Genomic DNA, 19,600 nt, shown 5'->3' with positions numbered 1-19,600 from the left:
CTGATATCCTCTGAATTATCCACAGAAAGTCCTGTCATTGCTGTTCCATGGTCTTCCCTGTTCGGCTTCCCTTCCAATTAACTCTGGCCAACTCCTCCCACATGTCTTTGTACTTAAGTTGCTCACTTATTATCACATTACATCAAGATGACAGCAATAGATATAAACCGAAAGAAGGAGTTTTGAGAGATGGGTCATGAGGAATAATTGGGGGATTCCTTAAATAGATAAAAGGAGAGAACGAGAGACAGAATGTAGATGTGGAGATAAGAAAAATGAGAAAACGAGATGATCGAAAGAAGTAGGTGCACATCCTTCAATGGTTTGACAATTCCTGCGTGTTGTGGTCCTTTGTACTGTGCATTTACAACAGAGTCATATGTCCAATAACATGACAGACACTAGCGTTGGAAAGAACCCAACAGGCCAATATATTTAATTCCTTGTAGAAAGGGGATTAACTGAAATAAGTTGGGACACCATAACCAAGATTTATAACACACATTCTGAAAAGAATGGGAGACAAGTGTAGGGAATCCCAGAAAAGGGGGAACGTTGAGAGAAGGGGAGCATATCACTTAGATGAGGATAAAATAATGTTTTAATGCTTTGTAAATGTTATACATTATGTGCATCATTTTTTTGTTAACAGTGTATCCATTGTTCATTCAGAATGTCTTGTAAACATAGGAACAATCTACCTTACCTGAACACACTCTGATTAAACAGTGTATATAAAATCATTTTTCCTCCATTTCAAACTGTCCTGTTGTCGTGCTACCAGGTTACATGAACACCAACTGGCCACCAAAAGACATAACCCACTATCACTAGTTTCCATACATACAGACAAGGAAGAACACCACTTTGACTGGGACTATACACACATCCTAGGAAAGGCAAAACAAAGACACGCACAAAAGTTCTGACAGGCATTGTCTTCTAACCAGAAGTACATTAATAAACATATCAATTTAGATCGTATCTACCTTCCCTTGAAAAAAAGAACTGGAAATGACATCACCCAGCTTAAGAAACCAAAAATTATAAATAGAGAACCGGGACATACCACCAGTGTATCACAGGAGACTCTTACTGATTATGTTATCTCGTCATGGTAACGAAACATCTGAAAACAAACATTCCAGCTCAGCGAGTTAACTTACATACTTATAAACTGTTATTTTTCTTTTAATAGTTGAATTTGGGACGACTTTGTCACTCATGTTTTAACAGAGTATGAGGCGAGGTGAGCTTTTCTGGGTGTGTGGTTTTAATTAAAAGAGGGGTTCGACATTGACATCATAACGGTTTGAGGGCTCGTCGTATGGGATTTGGACAGATTTGGGGTACAAAAGGGGCCAGCAGATTCCATCACTTGGCAGTTAGTGACCTAAATCTTCAAATAAAACAGGTGAGAAAATTCATTTAATTTTTCTTCCTTGTGGTTGGTTAAATTAAAATAAATTGCTTTTAACGTTACTAAAGAGGTTCTGGGTTTGAAGGTGATTCCCAAATTTGCCAAGAAGGCGTGGAAAGACAAAGGAAGGGCAGACTTTTACAATTAACAAGTAGATTAGAATTGGGTTTCACCAGGGACAAAAGGAATTCTGAAATTGTAATGGAGTTAGTCAAGCACTTTGGTGTATCAGAGAAACAGGCAACTGCAGACGAATTAGAAAAACTTAAATTGCACATGTGGCAAAATGAATTAGAAAATAAAGAAAGGGACAGAAAGAGATAGAAAAAAAGAGAAAGAAAGCAAAAAGAGAGGGGGAATTTGAAATTCAGATGTTTGGAATTAGGTAAGAAAGTTAAATTAGCAGGATGAAGATGAAGGGAGAACGTAGAGATGTTTTCTACTATGTTAATATATTGCCATATTTCGGTGAGGAAAATGTCAAAACCTTTTTTGTTATATTTGCAAAATTGGCTAGGCAGATGGCGTTTCCATGAAACTAGTGGGTAACTGTCGTTCAGATTAAGCTGGTGTGCACAGCTTGAAAGATATGTGCAGTGACATGAGGAAGCAAGAGATTATGCAATGATAGACAGGCTATTTTGAGTGCATATGAATTGGTACGAGAAACATATTGACAGCTGTTCAGAAATATAGAGACGGAACCAGGTCAGGCTGATGTTGAGTTTGAAAGAAGTAACCACAGACATTTTGAGAAATTAGTGCAGGCCTTCAAAATGGACAAGACCTGTGAGGCCCGAAGGGAGATTATTCTGCTGGAGGAGTTTAAAGACTCACTTCCAGAGATGGCAAGAATTCATGTGAATGAATAGAATGTTCAAGAAATGAGAAGCGCGGCAGAAATGGCAAGTAAATATGCATTGGTGCATGAGAAGAAATTTAGCTTCTGGGAGGATTTTCATCCTGTGAGGGATAGAAATTGGGAGAAGGGGCGATCCTACAATACAAAACGAGTAAAACACACAGTAATAGTTTACCACAGGTGAAAGAAAAAGTCCAAGGGGGTTGAAAGGTGGTGAAAGGCCTCAGGTGTTCTCAGTATAAGGGAGTGGAACACAAAAAAATCCAGTGCCGATGGTTTAAGAAGGGCACTGGGAAAAGGTGTTTTCACTGTAGTAAGCTGGGACACACAGTGCTGGGGGTTAGAACATAGAACATAGAACATAGAACAATACAGCACAGAACAGGCCCTTCGGCCCACGATGTTGTGCCGAACTTCTATCCTAGATTAAGCACTCATCCATGTACCTATCCAAATGCCGCTTAAAGGTCGCCAATGAATCTGACTCTACCACTCCCACGGGCAGCGCATTCCATGCCCCCACCACTCTCTGGGTGAAGAACCCACCCCTGACATCTCCCCTATACCTTCCACCCTTCACCTTAAATTTATGTCCCCTTGTAACACTCTGTTGTACCCGGGGAAAAAGTTTCTGACTGTCTACTCTATCTATTCCTCTGATCATCTTATAAACCTCTATCAAGTCACCCCTCATCCTTCGCCTTTCCAACGAGAAAAGGCCGAGAACTCTCAACCTATCCTCGTACGACCTACTCTCCATTCCAGGCAACATCCTGGTAAATCTTCTCTGCACCCTCTCCAATGCTTCCACATCTTTCCTAAAGTGAGGTGACCAGAACTGCACCAATGCATATTTACTTGCCATTTCTGCCGCGCTTCTCATTTCTTGAACATTCTATTCATTCACATGAATTCTTGCCATCTCTGGAAGTGAGGTGACCGGAACTGTACTCCAAATGTGGCCTAACCAAAGTCCTGTACAGCTGCAACATCACCTCACGACTCTTGAATTCAATCCCTCTGCTAATGAACGATAATACTCCATAGGCCTTCTTACAAACTCTATCCACCTGAGTGGCAACCTTCAAAGATCTATGTACATAGACCCCAAGATCCCTCTGTTCCTCCACCTGACCAAGAACCCTACCATTAACCCTGTATTCCGCATTCTTATTTGTTCTTCCAAAATGAACAACTTCACACTTGGCAGGGTTGAACTCCATCTGCCACTCCTCAGCCCAGCTCTGCATCATATCTAAGTCCCTCTGCAGCCGACAACAGCCCTACTCACTGTCCACAACTCCACCTATCTTTGTATCATCTGCAAATTTACTGACCCACCCTTCGACTCCCTCATCTAAGTCATTAATAAAAATTACAAACAGCAGAGGACCCAGAACTGATCCCTGCGGAACTCCACTTGTAACTGGACTCCATGCTGAATATTTACCATCTACTACCACTCTCTGACTTCGACCGGTTAGCCAGTTTTCTATCCAATTGGCCAAATTTCCCTCTATCCCATGCCTCCTGACTTTCCGCATAAGCCTACCATGGGGAACCTTATCAAATGCCTTACTAAAATCCATGTACACTACATCCACTGCTCTACCCTCATCCACATGCTTGGTCACCTCCTCGAAGAATTCAATAAGACTTGTAAGACAAGACCTACCCTTCACAAATCCGTGCTGGCTGTCCCTAATCAAGCAGTGCCGTTCCAGATACTCGTAAATCCTATCCCTCAGTACCCTTTCCATTACTTTGCCTACCACAGAAGTAAGACTAACTGGCCTGTAATTCCCGGGGTTATCCCTATTCCCTTTTTTGAACAGGGGCACAACATTCGCTACTCTCCAGTCCCCTGGTACCACCCCCGTTGCCAGTGAAGACGAGAAGATCATTGCCAACGGTACTGCAATTTCCTCTCTTGCTTCCCACATAATCCTAGGATATATCCCGTCAGGCCCGGGGGACTTGTCTATCCTCAAGTTGTTCAAAATGTCCAACACATCTTCCTTCCTAACAGATATCTCTTCTAGCTTATCAGTCCGTTTCACACTCTCCTCATCAACAATACAGTCCCTCTCGTTCGTAAATACTGAAGAGAAGTACTTGTTCAAGACCTCTCCTATCTCTTCCGACTCAATACACAGTCTCCCACCACTGTCCTTGATCGGACCTACCCTCGTTCTCGTCATTCTCAGGTTTCTCACATACGCATAGAATGCCTTGGGGTTATCCTTGATCCTATCCGCCAGGGATTTTTCATGCCCTCTCTTAGCTCTCCTAATCCCTTTCTTCAGGTCCCTTCTGGCTATCCTGTATCCCTCCACTGCTCTGTCTGAACCTTGTTTCCTCAACCTTATGTAAGCCTCCTTCTTCCTCTTTACTCGACATTCAACCTCCCTCGTCAACCAAGGCTCCCTCACACGACCATTTCTTTCCTGCCTGATCGGTACATACATATCAAGGACACGTCGTATCTGCTCCTTGAAAAAGTCCCACATTTCCACCACATCCTTCCCTGACAGCCTATGCTCCCAACGTATGCTCCTCAAATCCTGTCTTACAGCATCGTAATTTCCCTTCCCCCAATTGTAGAAACTTCCTTGTTGTGTGCACCTATCTCTCTCCATAACCAAGGTGAAAGTCACAGAATTGTGGTCGCCATCACCAAAATGTTCACCCACTAACAAGCCCACCACTTGTCAGTGGTTGAAGGAAGGCACTTTGGGAAATGGTGTGTGGAAGAGGTTAAACCAGTGACATGAGTGAAATTGGAAAAGGAGACCCCAAATGGAGCCTAGGGGCTGCAAGAGAGTGCACAACCTAGGCAGGGGCTGTGTATGGAGGTACTGTCTGATCTCTATAAAGAATTCGCCTCTGTGGCTGAAGTTTACTCTGAAAGAACAGGGGGAGAAGGACAAGAAGATATAATTTTGCAAGATACGGGATCCGCTCAGTCTCTAAAAGTTGAGAAGTTGCGACACTGGAAAAGCACAATAGATCAGGTAGCATTCGAAGAGCAGGAAAATCGAAATATCAGGCATAAACCCATCGTCAGGAATGTGGTGGGGAGACAAAAGGGCTGAAAAATAAATCGGAGGTAAGGAGCTGGGCTGGTGGGAGGGTCATTGGGAAGGTGATAGGAAATGTAGGTAGGAGTGATAGTGATATGTCGGAGGGGATATGAGGGAAGCAAGATGGACAGTTAGGGCAATGCAAGAGGGCGGTGCTAAGTTCAACGTTTGGCTCTGGGATAAGGTTGGGGGCGGGGCGATTAGAAAATTTGTGAAGTCAACGTTGATGCTGTAGAGTTGGACGTTTCAGCTGTCCTACCACCTATCCACTTCACCCTCCTCTCCGACCTATCACCATCACACCGAACCCACACCTACCTATTGCCTTCCAAGCTCCCTACCACCCAGCTCCACTCCCACCCTTCTATTTATTTCACAACCACTTCCCCCTCCCTTACCCCCTATTTTCCTAATGAAGAACTTGTGCCGGAAATGTCGATTCTCTTGCCCCTCGGATGCTGCCTGACTTGCCGTGTTTTTCCAGCCCCAAACTTTTCGACTCTGATCTCCAGCATCTGCAGACCCCACTTTCTCTCAGCCGCTAATAGTAATTTATAGAAGTATTTTCACTCTTCCTGACATGGTACTCAAGAGCGTGATAATCTGTTGAATGGGGACAGAAATTAAGCATGCCCTTGTGTAACATCAGGTTGGTGTGCCAAATCAAGATTGGGGAAGTAACGGTGAGAGTGAGTGACAGATTGTCAGTTCCAGGAATGCAGGTTGTTCTTGGGAATGATTTAACAGGATCCAAGGTGGGAGAGGCACCCAGGTGGTAGAGAAGTCAAAAGCAGACTAGGGAACTGGGGAGTTAAAAGAAAAATACCCAGGACTTTTTCCAGGCTGTGTAGTAACAAGATCCCACTGTCATAAGTTACAGCAGGAAGGAAAAACAAAAGAGAAAGACAATGGAGTTGATGTTGAGTTAACTGATACGCTGTTTGATGTAACAGTGCAGGAAAACACCTGAACAAGCAGAGGGTCAGGCAGACGTGTTTAGTCCTGAAAGGCTAATGGACTTACATCAGATATGTACACGCACTTACACATACACACGCACACAGAAAAGGAATCAGAATATATTGTCGAACGTTATTAATTTAAAGATACAATCCTAAAATTGAAATGGAGAGCACAATAGGTTAGTGCAGAAGGGAAATGGGCCGAAGTGCAACACATTGTGTTACTGGTAGCATACAGTGTTACGGTTAGCACATGAACAAACTGCAGGAGGTCACCTAGGTGTACGGAAGACTCAGGCTAAGATACATAAGCATTTCTATTGGTCTGGAATGCAAAAGGACGTGATTATTTTTTGTTGGACATGTTATACATGCCAAATGGTAGGTACGTCACAGAAAGTAATAAAAACAGCATCTTTGTTGCCAATTCCTATATTCAAAGAACCTTTCATGTGGGTTATGATTAATTGTGTAGCTCCCCTTTCTGAAATAATAGTGGAAACCAATATTTGCTGATGATAATGGATGTGTCTCCCAGATTTCGGGAGGCAATTCCATTATGGAGTGCTAAGGCAAAAAGGGAGGTAAAGGAGTTGTTAACTTTCTTTACTCACTGTGGGTTACGCAGAGATTCAGTCAGACCAAGGGCCTCATTTTACCGCTGAGCTGTTTTAGGAAGTCATGGGTAGCTTAGGCATACAGCACTTCAAATCAAGTGCGTCCCATCATGAATCCCAGGGAGCCTTGGGAAGTTAGCATCAGATGCTGAAGACCATGTTAACAGCCTGAATGATTGAGATAAAGGTTTCCCATTAAATTGCTTTCCATCGGAGATGCACCAAATAAATCTACTCAGTTTACTTCCTTTGAGTAAATATTCGTACATGAAGTGAGAGGTCCTTGAAATAAATTAAATATAAATTGACAGGACCGAAGTCAGAGATCTCACACTTGGAATATGTTTGTGAGTTGAGGGAGAGATTATATGGAGTAGGTGAGTTATGTAAACAGCACCTGAAAAAGGGCACAGCGTAGAGTGAAGCAGGTGGCAGATAAAAACTCTGAAACTTTGACGATTTCCCACCTCTGCCTGACCCTCTGCCTCTTCAGGTTTTTTCTGCACTGTTCCATCAAACAGGGTGTCAGTTAACTGAACATCAACTCCTTTGTCTTTTTCTTTTATTATTCCTTCCTGCTGTAACTTATGGGATCATGTTACTACACAGTCTGGAAAAATTCCTGAGTATCTTTCTTTAAATTCCACAGTTCCCTAGTCTTCCTTTGACTTCTCCACCACAGGGGGTACCTCTCCCACCTTGTATCCTGTTAAATCGTTCCCAAGAAAAAACTGCATTCCTGGAACTGACACTCTGTCACTCACACTCACCGTTACTTCCCCAATCTTGATACGGGAATGACGTATTAATATTGCTACCAGTGGTAGGAAATCTCGGCAAAGCCAGTTTTAGTGGTCTCTTTCAAATAAAAAAACAATGTTGAGTCAGTTAAACTATCTCGTAAAGATACTGGATATAACAAAAACGTTACCGAGAGTTTCATATGAATGAATAATGCACAGCCACATTTAAGATTCAGGAACAGAGTTGTGGCCAGATGAACAAATTGTGCGGTTTATCTGTATGATGTAGTGATCTTTAGCAAGTGATTGAAAGCTCACATGTTATAGTTGGCAGAGCATGTTGAACGATTACAAGAAAACTTGTTAATAAACAGAATTTGCGAAGGCAGAGGTGACGTTCTTGGGACATTATATTGGACATGGAAGGGCATGGAACACAAAGACGAAGGGCTTTGAGGAATTTCCAAGACCATTCTCAAAGAAAGAGGTGTTACGATTTTTGGAACTGAGTGGACTTTATCAGAAGTTTGTTCCAAACTTCAGCAGTGTATTGGCACTACTGATAAATTTATTAAAGAAGGAAACAGAATTGTGTTGGTCAGAACAGTGCCAGGAGGCATTTGAGAATTTTAAAACAGCATTAATCAGCGCACCAGTTTATCTGCACCAAATATTTTGAAACCCTTTCAAAATTGTGTTTGATGCTAAGGGTATAGGTGTCGGCGATGGAAAGCCATTAAATTTTGAGAATTATTGTATCATGGGAAGTATATAAAGCCTCACTCTGAACACTAGAGGGAGAGCCGCTGCCAACTAACAACAGAGTAACTGCTGTAGAGCAGGAGTGCTAACTGATCATCTCAAACACTCTCTATCAAAGACACATGTTCATGTAAAACCTACTGGCAGTTAAAAAAAAACATGACCTAGGGAGATTAACAGCGGAAAGAGTGAACACAGCGGGGAAGATAGAGACTGTATGGTCTTGAGATTGTAATACTTAATATGTGGGTTGTTGGAACAGCATATTTTTACAGAGTTGGAGTCAGATAGTAAGTAGCTAAGAAAAGAGGGGCTTGTATTTATGAATAGTTGTTGTTTAGTGTTCACTATTAAAGTTAAGAAACTAACTTGTTCTTTTTTAATTTTAGTGGAATGTAGGAGGTCTGTGTTGCTCATATGTTAACAGATTACAAGGTGAGGTGAACATTTCTGGGTGTATCTGGGACAGACAGTTTACATTTCCTTTAAAATAAGAAAACATTATAGTCCAGGCTACCGCCTTCAAATATTTTCGAGGGGCTGTGGTGTGGCCCATCACACGAGACTCCTTCTCTTCCTGAGTAATAGGCTGGAGACACTGAATGGGCTGTCCCTGTTCTTCTCCAATAGTGTCAATGGGCTGAATGACTTCCTCATATTCCTGTGAAACCAGCGTTAGGTGCTGAATGAACTCTTGTTTCACTGTGGCAATGTGCAGTGTCAGGCAGTGCTGTTACATGAATGTTACAGACACTTTAACCGCACACGCCTCAATGGAGTCTGGGTCTTGCTGCACATGGACACAGACCAGTTCAGGAGATGAAAGGGTCAAAATGTTCTGAACATTGTGGAATCTTCAGTGACCATCCCCACTTCTGATCTTATGGTGGGGAAGGTGGGGGTGGGGAGACATTGATGAAGCAGCTGAAGATGTTTGTGAAGAAGAAGCTACCCTGAGGATCTCCCACAGAGGTGACCCAGGACTGAGATGATGAACATCTTCCTTTGTGTCATGTTTGACTCCAAACACTGGAGAGTTTACTCTGATTCCCATTAAGACCAGTTTTGTTAAGCTCCTTGATGTGAACAGAAATCAACCACTGTCTTGATATCAGAACCAGTCATTTTTACCTGAACCCTTGTCTCAAGCTCTTTTGTTCACATCAATAAGCCATAATTTAGGAGCAGTGAGGGCTTTCTTCAAACAGGTGGGATTGAATGTCAGGATTTCTCTTCTCAAGAGTGTTCGGGGAGCTAATGACTGAAAGTATTTGAAGAGGAGGTTGATGTATATTGACCTGTCACAGAGTGGAGGGCCATGAAGAATTGGGTATAAAAGAGGATTTCAGACCAAGAACAGGTCAGTCACGATCTTAGTGAAGGGCAAGGCAGGCTTGGGGAGTGAACGACCTGCCCCTGTTTCTAATATTCACACATTCTGTTATTGGAAAGTTAGTGGGTGTTATTTTCATGAATGTTCTGTTATTGAATGTTGCAGTCAGGGAGACCAGAGGATTTTGTGTGCCATTGATTGGTGAGGTATGTGGGCTGTATTTACAGTGAACTTGGGTCTACAACATGGCCAACAACTTAAGCACAAGTTGCAGATAGGAGAAGCTCTGTAAAGAGAGATGATACCCAGCCTGAGCTTTCCAATTACATTTCTCAAATCACCTTAAAGCGTGTGTGATAGTCTTGATGGGCTGAATGATCTCCTCTATTTCTGTGCACCAGTTTATAGCAGTAAGTAGCCTCCCACTGCTCCTGTCTAACAGGTTTGGTGTGCAGAATGGAATACAGGAACATGGGACTGAGGAGCAGGAGTGGGGCATTAGATACTTTGAGCCTTCTCCACCAGGCACTAAGTTTGTGGCTGATCAGGTTGGGGACTCAGCCCCACTTTTCTCTCTGTATCCCATTATCCATGACTCACTTCTCTGTCAAATATTTAACTAATGCAGCTTTCAATCAATGTGAACGTCAAGGCACGATAAACTTCAAGAGACAAGAAGCACGACTTGAAAGGTATTTTTTGGAATTTTTCGTCATCCCTCTTATAGAATCAGAGAGTCATGCAGAACGGAAACAGACCCGTTAGTCTAATCTGTTCACTCCGATCAGATATCAAATCTGATCCAGTGCCATTTGCCAGCATTTGGCCATTATCCCTCCTCTCAGATACTTTTTAAATGTGCGATTGTAACCAACTTCACCACTTCCTCTGACAGCACTTTCTGTACACACACCACTCTCTGTGTGAAACATTTACCCTAAAGCCCCTTCTAAATCATTCGCCCTCTCGCCTTCAACTCTTGTTCTGGGCTCTCCTCCCCTGGGAAACAGAAGTGTACATGCCCCTGATGGTTTTATATACCACTATAATGTCATTCTTCTGCTTCCGACACTCCAGGGAGAAACACCTCAACCTAATCAATTTCTCCCTATATCTCAAACCCTCCAGTCCTGGAATATCCGTGTCAATCTTTTCTGCAGACCAACAAGTTGTATGCAGTATTCTTAAAGTGGCCGCACCAACATCCTGTACAGATGCAACTCCTATATTCAATGCTCTGACTGATTAAGACAAAAGTGCCAAATGTGTTCAGCACCACACTGTCTACCTGCAACTCCACTTTCAAGGAACAATGTACCTGCAGCCCTCGGTCCCTTTGTTCTACAACACTCCCAAGGACCTGACCATTAAGTTTATAATTTCTGCCCTGATTTGTCTTCTCAAAATGCAAAACCTCGTGTTTATCTAAGTTAAATGTCATCTGTTACTCCTTGCAACATTTTCCCATCTAATTGTGGTCTCGTTGTACTCTGAAATAATCTACTACACCACCTTTCTGATGTCATCTGTAACCTTATGAACTATGGCCCCGATATTCAAATCCAGATCCCTGACATAAATGATGAAATGCAGTGAACTCAGTACTGATTCTTCCAGCACACTACTGCTCACAAGCCTCCAGTCTGAAAAATACGCCTCTTCCTTCAAGCCAGTTATGACGAGCTTCCTCTGTATCCCATGTGACCGAACCTTACTCATCTGCCTACCAATCGGAATGTTATGAACACCTTGCTGAGGTCGATGTGGACAATGTCTACCAAACTGCCTTCTTCTATCTTCTTTGTCACCTCTTCATAAGACTCAATCAAATTAATGAGACATGATTTCCCATGCAGAAAGACACGTTGCCTACCCCGATCAGCCCTTACCTTCCCATTTGTATGTAAATCCTATCACTCAGAATCCCCTCTAACAAATTACCCACCACTGACATCAGGCTCAGCGGTCTATAGTTCCCCAGCTTTTGGGGTCACTGTTTCCTTTTCTAGTCCCACTGCTCCACTGCTCACAACAAATGTTAAATATAACCAGGTTGGTAATGTGGCCGATGATATCGGTCTCAGACTGGGTCAGGGTCAGTTTTAGGAACAAGTCAGGCTACTTTCTTTAATCTGATAAAACAACACGTTTATGATCCAGAGCAATGTTACTCAACCTATGATGGAAAGCGGAATGGCAAAGTGTTTGGGTATTGCAATTATATAATCAATATTTCTCTGTTTAAAACACTGAGGCACATACACACACACACACACACACACACACACACACACACACACACACACAACGATAAACAAAATCTCTGCAATTTTAACTTGAAAGAATTTTGTCTAAATCTTAGCGTAACTCACAACAAAAGTAAAAACTGAGAGATTGCCCAAAATGTTATTCTGCTTCTGAAGATATTCTACTCACACAGCTGCTAGCAATGGGATTTCATCCTGGAATAGTTGGATTTGGCTGAATTCCCTGAGCATTAGGCAGGGAGGAGATCCCAATGGACTCTGGTCAGTGATCACCCAAAGAGTAGCACGGTGGTCAATAGTTAGCACCGCTGCCTCATAACATCAGGGATCTGGGTTTGATTATAAACTTGGGCGACTGTCTGTGTGAAGCTTGTACATTCTCCCCTTGTCTGTGTGAGCTTCTAATGGGTGTTCCAGTTTCCTCCGACAGTCCAAAGCTGTTCAGGTTAGGTGGATTGGCCATGCTAAATGGTCCATAGTGATCAGAGATTTCTAGGTTAGGTGCATTCGTCAGGGGTAAAGATAGGGGAACGGGTTGGGAAGATTACTCTTTGGAAGGTTGGTATGCAGTTATTGGGCCGAAGGGCATGTTTCCACACTGCAGGGATTCTATAAAAATAGGAATGGTAACGATGACTGTAGAGTTGTTTTTGTAGCTCGCACACATTGCTGTGATGAGGAACAATGAAGGAGAGAGAGTGCAATAGGCCATTCATCTCAGGAAGATTGCATTTTCTGCCTCTGTGAGTTGAATCACACAGTAATGTCATCCTCTCCCAAACTGGACCATGTGGGGTCTCCTTGTACATTGTCCAAACTATGTCTCCATCACATTCCCTGTTCCATGTAGGTGCATCATTGCTGCTGTCATACACAGAGCCATATCCTGAGCAGAAAATGGTCTCAGTCGCTTTGAAGATATGTTTGTATGTTGCTGCATCATTAATAACTAAAATGTTTAATGTATTCAGTATACCTGTGTTAAAATGAATGCATTATGTAACAAATACAGAAATTGCTGGAAAACCTCGGCAGGTGTCTCAGCATCCAGATGCCTTTTACATGCTGTAGTTGTACCATCCTCCATCACTTCCTCTGGCAGGTCATTCCAGACGTACACCGTCCTCTGCGTGAAAAGGTGCTATTTAGGCCTCTTCAAAACCTTGCCCCTCTCACTTTTAACCTATGACGTCTAGTTATGGACATCCGCAACCTGAGGAAAAACCCTGACTACTCACCCTACCTGTGACCATTCTGATTTTATAAACCGCTACTGCCGTGAAATGTGAATACAATCAGCACGAATGGCTGTACTTTCAGTCATCCTGGGCCTAAATTCTGAAATTCAATACTGACACCGCTTCCTTCTCCATCAGGTCACAATTCTAAATCCATTTTAATCAGTTTGTTCAGATGTATCCTGAGACACATCTGTGGGATTAACACCTAGACCTTTGTGCCCAGAGGTAGGGACACTAGCATCACTCAGCAATACCCATAAAGCTGTAACAGTATTCTCCTGTGTGTTTGTTCATCAGCCGGTTCTGACATGCTGGGACATACCTCTGCAACAGGCAGGACCTGAATCCAGACCTTCTAGTTCAGAGCGAGGAACACTACCACACAAGTTCAGGTACTGGAATAAAATGCAGAGCTCTGGCTCAGAGGCAGAGAACTACCCACTACACTACCCATACCCAAATTTTCGACAATATTTTATGTAACAGCGTTCAGCTTTGTATGGATTTATTATAATCAGGTTCCCGTTATTGAACTACACAAAACACTGTGTGTCGTGAAACAAATGCAAGGTATTTGTCTTAACTGTAGGATGTTGAGTACACGTGCTCTGCCATCGAAATTAACTATGGCCATCTCTAATCGCTATTATCTGTAGTCTGCAATATTAGGGAAAGAAATCCTGCAGGCTCACTCTGCACAATGAAGGGTCTTGAATAGACAGAGACGGAGAAAGACCATAATTTCTGGCCCCAAAATACGGATCAGTATTACCCACTTCTCATGTGTGACTGCCCTCTTCCTCAAACCATGAAATGATACTAGGCCGCTGATTACTGTCTAGCCTCTCCTCTCCACTGACTGTGTCTACAATCAGTCCCTCATCCCTCTAACAACACAAGGCAACCCAAGCTCAGGGTCTTTGTGAAAATCAAGTCCGGAATCAAGGCATCCTGCAGAGGGGAAGGAATGTTAAAATTAAACGGGGAAGGTGAGTAGGTGGTAATATCACTCACTGGGTTGAAGAGTGGCAAGTGGAGTTTAGTTTGGATTAATGCGAGGTATTGGATTTGGTAAATCAAACAAGAGCAGGACCTATACAATTAAAAGCAGGGCCTTTGGTAGTGTTGAGAACCGAGACCTAGGCCGTCAGGTATAGTCCTTTAAAATTTGCATCTCATACAGATAGTGTGGGTAAGAAGGTGTTTAGCACACTTGTCTTCATTGGTGAGACCTTTCAGTATCGGAATTGGGACGTCATGTTGTGGTTGTACAGGGTATTGGCGAGACTTCTCCTGGAATACTGTGTCCAGTCTGGACACCCTGCCCGCTCATTCCATAGGCACACCACCCTCTGGGTGAAAACGCTGCCCCTTAGGTCACTTTTAAATGTTTCCCTCTCACCTTAAAACTATGCCCTATAGTTTTGGTCTCCCCTACACTTATAAAATACATTGACTTTTCACTTTAATGTTATTGACCTGGAGAGGGTTCAGGAGAGATTAATCTGGATGTTGGTGGGTATGGAGAGAGTGATCGATAAGGAGAGGCTGGGAAGGCTGGGACCTTTTTCACCGGAGAGGATGAGATTAAGGGGTAACTTCACAGAAGTTTACAAAATAATGAGGGGTACAGATAAACTGAAGGGCTGATGTCTTTTCCCTAGATTTGTGGATTCAAAACTGAGGGATTTTTAAGGTGCGAGGAAAAAGATTTACAAAAGTCATGAGAGGTGAATATTTTAGACAGAAGCTGGTTTGTGTGTGGAATGAACTTCCAGAGGAAGTGGTGAAAGCAGGGACAGTTACAAAATTTAAAGGACATTTAGATCAGTTTGGATGGTGCTGTGAGCAGCTGCCCTCTCCCTCCCATTTCTGAATTAATCCCTGTTGGTTTTCACCCTCAGACAATGCCTGTGCAGTGGCGTGTGCAGGCCAGCAGAGGGTGGCATTGCATCACTTTAAGCACCACAGAGACTGCCAGACCTGCCCCACACAGAGATACACAAATACACCAACAGGAATTGTTAGGACACGGCATTGAGCTCATCTGGTAATTTAAATTAAACATAGCAGTACTGGAAGTATAGCAGTATTTCACTAACTCACACTCGTGAGTGGGACAGGATTTCAGTTGTTTCATGGGGACTGTGATGCGATAACAATCTCAATGTTTGTAGATAAGACCAAACCTGGAAGAATTGTAAAGTCAATGGAGCACAGTGTGGAACTCTAACAGTACAATCACACGTTGGTGTAGTGATAAGGTTTATGGCAGATGGGGATCAATGCAGAGCAGTGTGAGGTGATGCACTTTGGTAGGAAGGACAATGAAAGACAATATAAAACAGGCTGTGCCATTATAAAGGGACTGCAGGAACAGAAAACCCTGCCTGCATATGAGCACAGATTGTTGAAGATGTCAGGACAAGTGAGGAGAGCAGTAACTATCACAGATTAGTTTCAGTATCTGAGCTGTTTACAGGGGGAGGTGTAGGAAGGAGTTTCCGTGCTCCCTTCCTGGGAGGTGGTGGTGACGATAGTTGTGAGCCCACCCTCCTACCCACCGAGACGATGGGGATTCCATTTGTACCAGCTCGACACAAAAGGGAGATGGCATCAGAGCCACGGCTTCTAAGTTGTGCCGGGGGGAAACGGAGCTGCCAGTGGGTTTGAAGTGAGAACTGTCCTTCACTGAACATTGCTCCTTACTCGGTCGGTGGGATGTGGATGTTTCAGAATCTCCACACGAGGCATCCCGGTCCCCTCCAGCTCGTACCAGCGTCCTCCCCACATGACAGGAGAAGGGGGGTGAGGGAAAGGATATCGGGCACTCCATCACCCGGATAGGCCCTTCCTGTCCTATTCCAGGCTGTTTCTCCTGGAATGGGAGAAAGGGAGGGAGAGAGGGAGGGGGGGAGTGGATGGTCCTGCTGTTCGTGCTGGTGTAGGTGGGAGACATGGTCATGGTGAGGTGTCAGGTGGGAGTCAGCCCACAGTGTTGTATCCATGCAATGTTATTAATGTGGGGGGGGGGGGGGAGTAAAGTGGAGGGAAGGAGAGAGAGAGAGAGAGACAGAGACAGAGACGGAAAGGGGGAAGGTGCTGCATGCAGCAGTGAGAGTGGTGGAGCATGAGCTTTGTTTGCGGGTCTTTGCTATATCAGATGTACAGTGAGTGTGAGGGAGCAGAGACAATACGGTGACCCTTATCCTGACAGAGTGGGGAAGGTTATTGATGCTTGTCCTGTATTACTGGGCATTTCTCAGACCGCAGATACTGCACTGAGCTTGGTGAGGAGCTCAGACCATGCTCGGTGGGTCTGGTGGTGTGGTCTCCTCTGGGAAGAGAATGCTCCCCCTCTGTACTAGCCCATCCACCAGGACCTCCGTGCCCCTGTCGACAAACAGCGGTGTAATTGCCCATGATCTGCAATGCTCGGGGTAAACTATGCAGGGCAGTTCCTTACTGAGAAAGCTCAACAGTGTGCCCATTGGCCTTTTAAAGATGGCAGCAGTGCCAGGGGCACCCAGGCGATGTTGAGTACCTCCAGTCATGATAGGTGGGAGAATCCGGCTGGTATTGAATGAGAGGAACACCATGGGGTGGGGTGGGTAGTTAATGAGGTGAGTCCGATACAATAGCACCAGGAAACGAGCTCAGCCTCGTGCGGACGATCCCTCTGTCACACTCAAGGAAAATCAAACAAAGATAAATTATTGCTAGAATCTGCCCAATTAGTCATAGATTCTGTTGAAACTAATTGCAGTTACAAAGATGCAGAACAAATGTTCATCTGATCTCACACCGATATCCCTATTTCCCATCTTTCCCGGAAAGACTGGCTCATGTTGCAGGATGCTATCAAACTGTCTACCTTTCAGCATTCTGAAACCTGGGAACACATCCTTCCATGACACTGTCTCTCAGTCTCCCCCTCTCTGTCTATAACCCAAACCCCTGCCATGTGGTGGTATTTAAACTGATTACCCTGCTACCTCTCTCTGGCAGTGATGTTCAGACCCACAGTACCCCCTTGTCATGGCACAATGGAGATATGGAGCTGTAAATGTATTGGAGCTGTACATCCTGTCACTTCCAGCCCGGTCTGCAGGTTTCACCACGCTTGCCAGTGATCTAACACAGTGTTACTGAGGAATGCAGTGGGTTGGTGTACAGAGCTCTACATGCCGTGAGGATAACTGCTCCTGGTTTACAGATCAATGCACTGGAGTGGTGTACACAGTCCTACATGCTGAGAGGGTAACTGCTCCTGGTTTACAGATCAATGCACTGGGGTGGGGTACACAGTCCTGCATTCTGGATGGGTAACTGCTCCTGGTTTACAAATTAATTCACGGGTGATCAATGCACAGATCTCTTTGCTGGGCAGACTAACTGGTTGAGGTTTATAGATAATGCAATGATCTGGTCTGTGTAGCTCCTTATGCTGGATAGATTTTTTTTTTCAATTTACACGTTAGTGCCCTGCTGTGGTCTGCACATCTCTCGGTGCTGGACAGATATCTCGTCCGGGTTTATAGATCAATGCACTGCTGTGGTCTGCGCAGTGTTCCACTTTGGACAGATTGCTTGATTGTATTGTCCAGTGTTATGGATGAATCTGGACAGATTGCGGGGTTGTACTGAGCAGGACACTGGCCTGGTCTACACAGTATTCCACAGTGAACAGGTATCTCCCCTGGGTGTATGGTGTCAGGGCTGGTTCTGTGAGGTGGATTGAGAATGTGGTATATCTCACCCTTTCAGCTGATCTGACAATGCCTTTAGTTCCCATTCCTGTGATTGGACCCTCCGTCTCTCACCCCATTAATGTTACAGTGTGTCCAGGCACAGGACATCATGTTGGTGGGGGGAGTAGGGGGGAAAGGTGATGGACAGGTCAAGGGGTTCCCCGGAACGTTCTGTCCCCGACATTCTATAACTGACATTCCCCGGAACGTTCTGACCCGAACATTCTATAACTGACATTCCCCGGAACGTTCTGACCCGAACATTCTATAACTGACATTCCCCGGAACGTTCTGTCCCCGACATTCTATAACTGACATTCCCCGGAACGTTCTGACCCGAACATTCTATAACTGACATTCCCCGGAACGTTCTGTCCCCGACATTCTATAACTGACATTCCCCGGAACGTTCTGACCCCAACATTCTATAACTGACATTCCCCGGAACGTTCTGTCTCTAAAAATTATTTGTGAACAGCGGGGCGTCAGTGAATTGAACAAACGATAAGATCCCGAGGGAAGCGATCCCGTTCCAGGGAGAAGGAGACACTGCTTCGAAGGCCCCTCAGGCAGTTAAAGGGGTGAATACGTTTTCCCTGTGTTTACATTTCTCCACGACACAGGATCGACCACAATTTAGACCAAAATACAGAAATTCCCAAACTCCGTTTGTCTTCAGGAAACTGGGAGAGAATCCGTCAGGACAGCAACGTTTCCACCCTCCGTATTAGGAACTGGGAAGGAGTGACCTGCTCTCGAGTGAATGAGTGTGTGGGAATGTTCTAGAAACCATCTGTCCTTATGGATGTGTCTCTGCGTGTTTGGGGAGGGAGGGTTTCTTGTGGTTTATTTCACATTTTTGTCATTATTTTTTGTCATTAATTCCGACCTTCCCATTTGTTATTCCATCTCCAATTATTTTAATAAATCCCTGAATACAGGGACACATTTGAAAATCTCACTGGGTCCCCGATCAAACGAGTCCCTTTGCCTCCAGGCTGATAGATAATGGGTTTGTTTTCCTTCCTCACAGTTAACGTAGTGACCATCTACGTCCTGCTTTATAAAGATTGTGGATTGTCTCCATGTGTCAGACGTTACCTGGGGGCCATGGCAGCGGCGGATCTCCTGGTCATTATCCTCGACCTGATCCTGAGACACATTCCCATTGTTTATCGGGAACAGTTTTATTTCCTGGTGTACTCCGTCCCCGTGTGTAATATCCACGCCGTCCTGATTTATGCAGCCACTGACTGCTCTGTCTGGTTCACCGTCACTTTCACCTTTGATCGGTTTGTGGCCATTTGTTGCCAGAAGCTGAAAAGTAAATATTGCAGTGAGAAAACGGCGGCTGTGGTTCTGGGATCAGTGACTGTGCTGAGCTGTTTAAAGAACATTTTCTGGTATTTTATTCTCACGGCTTGGTATTTTCTGGTGAACTCCCCCTGGTTTTGTCTTGTAACAGATGCTGTTCAATTCTCCAGTATCTGGGTCACAATCGAGTTCCTCCACCACATTCTAACCCCGGGTGTCCCATTTCTCCTGATTCTGCTGCTCAA

The sequence above is a fragment of the Chiloscyllium punctatum genome, chromosome 21, assembly GCF_047496795.1.
Source record: "Chiloscyllium punctatum isolate Juve2018m chromosome 21, sChiPun1.3, whole genome shotgun sequence".
In the NCBI taxonomy this organism is placed as follows: Eukaryota; Metazoa; Chordata; class Chondrichthyes; order Orectolobiformes; family Hemiscylliidae; genus Chiloscyllium; species Chiloscyllium punctatum.
Note: the sequence above shows the minus strand (reverse complement) of the source record.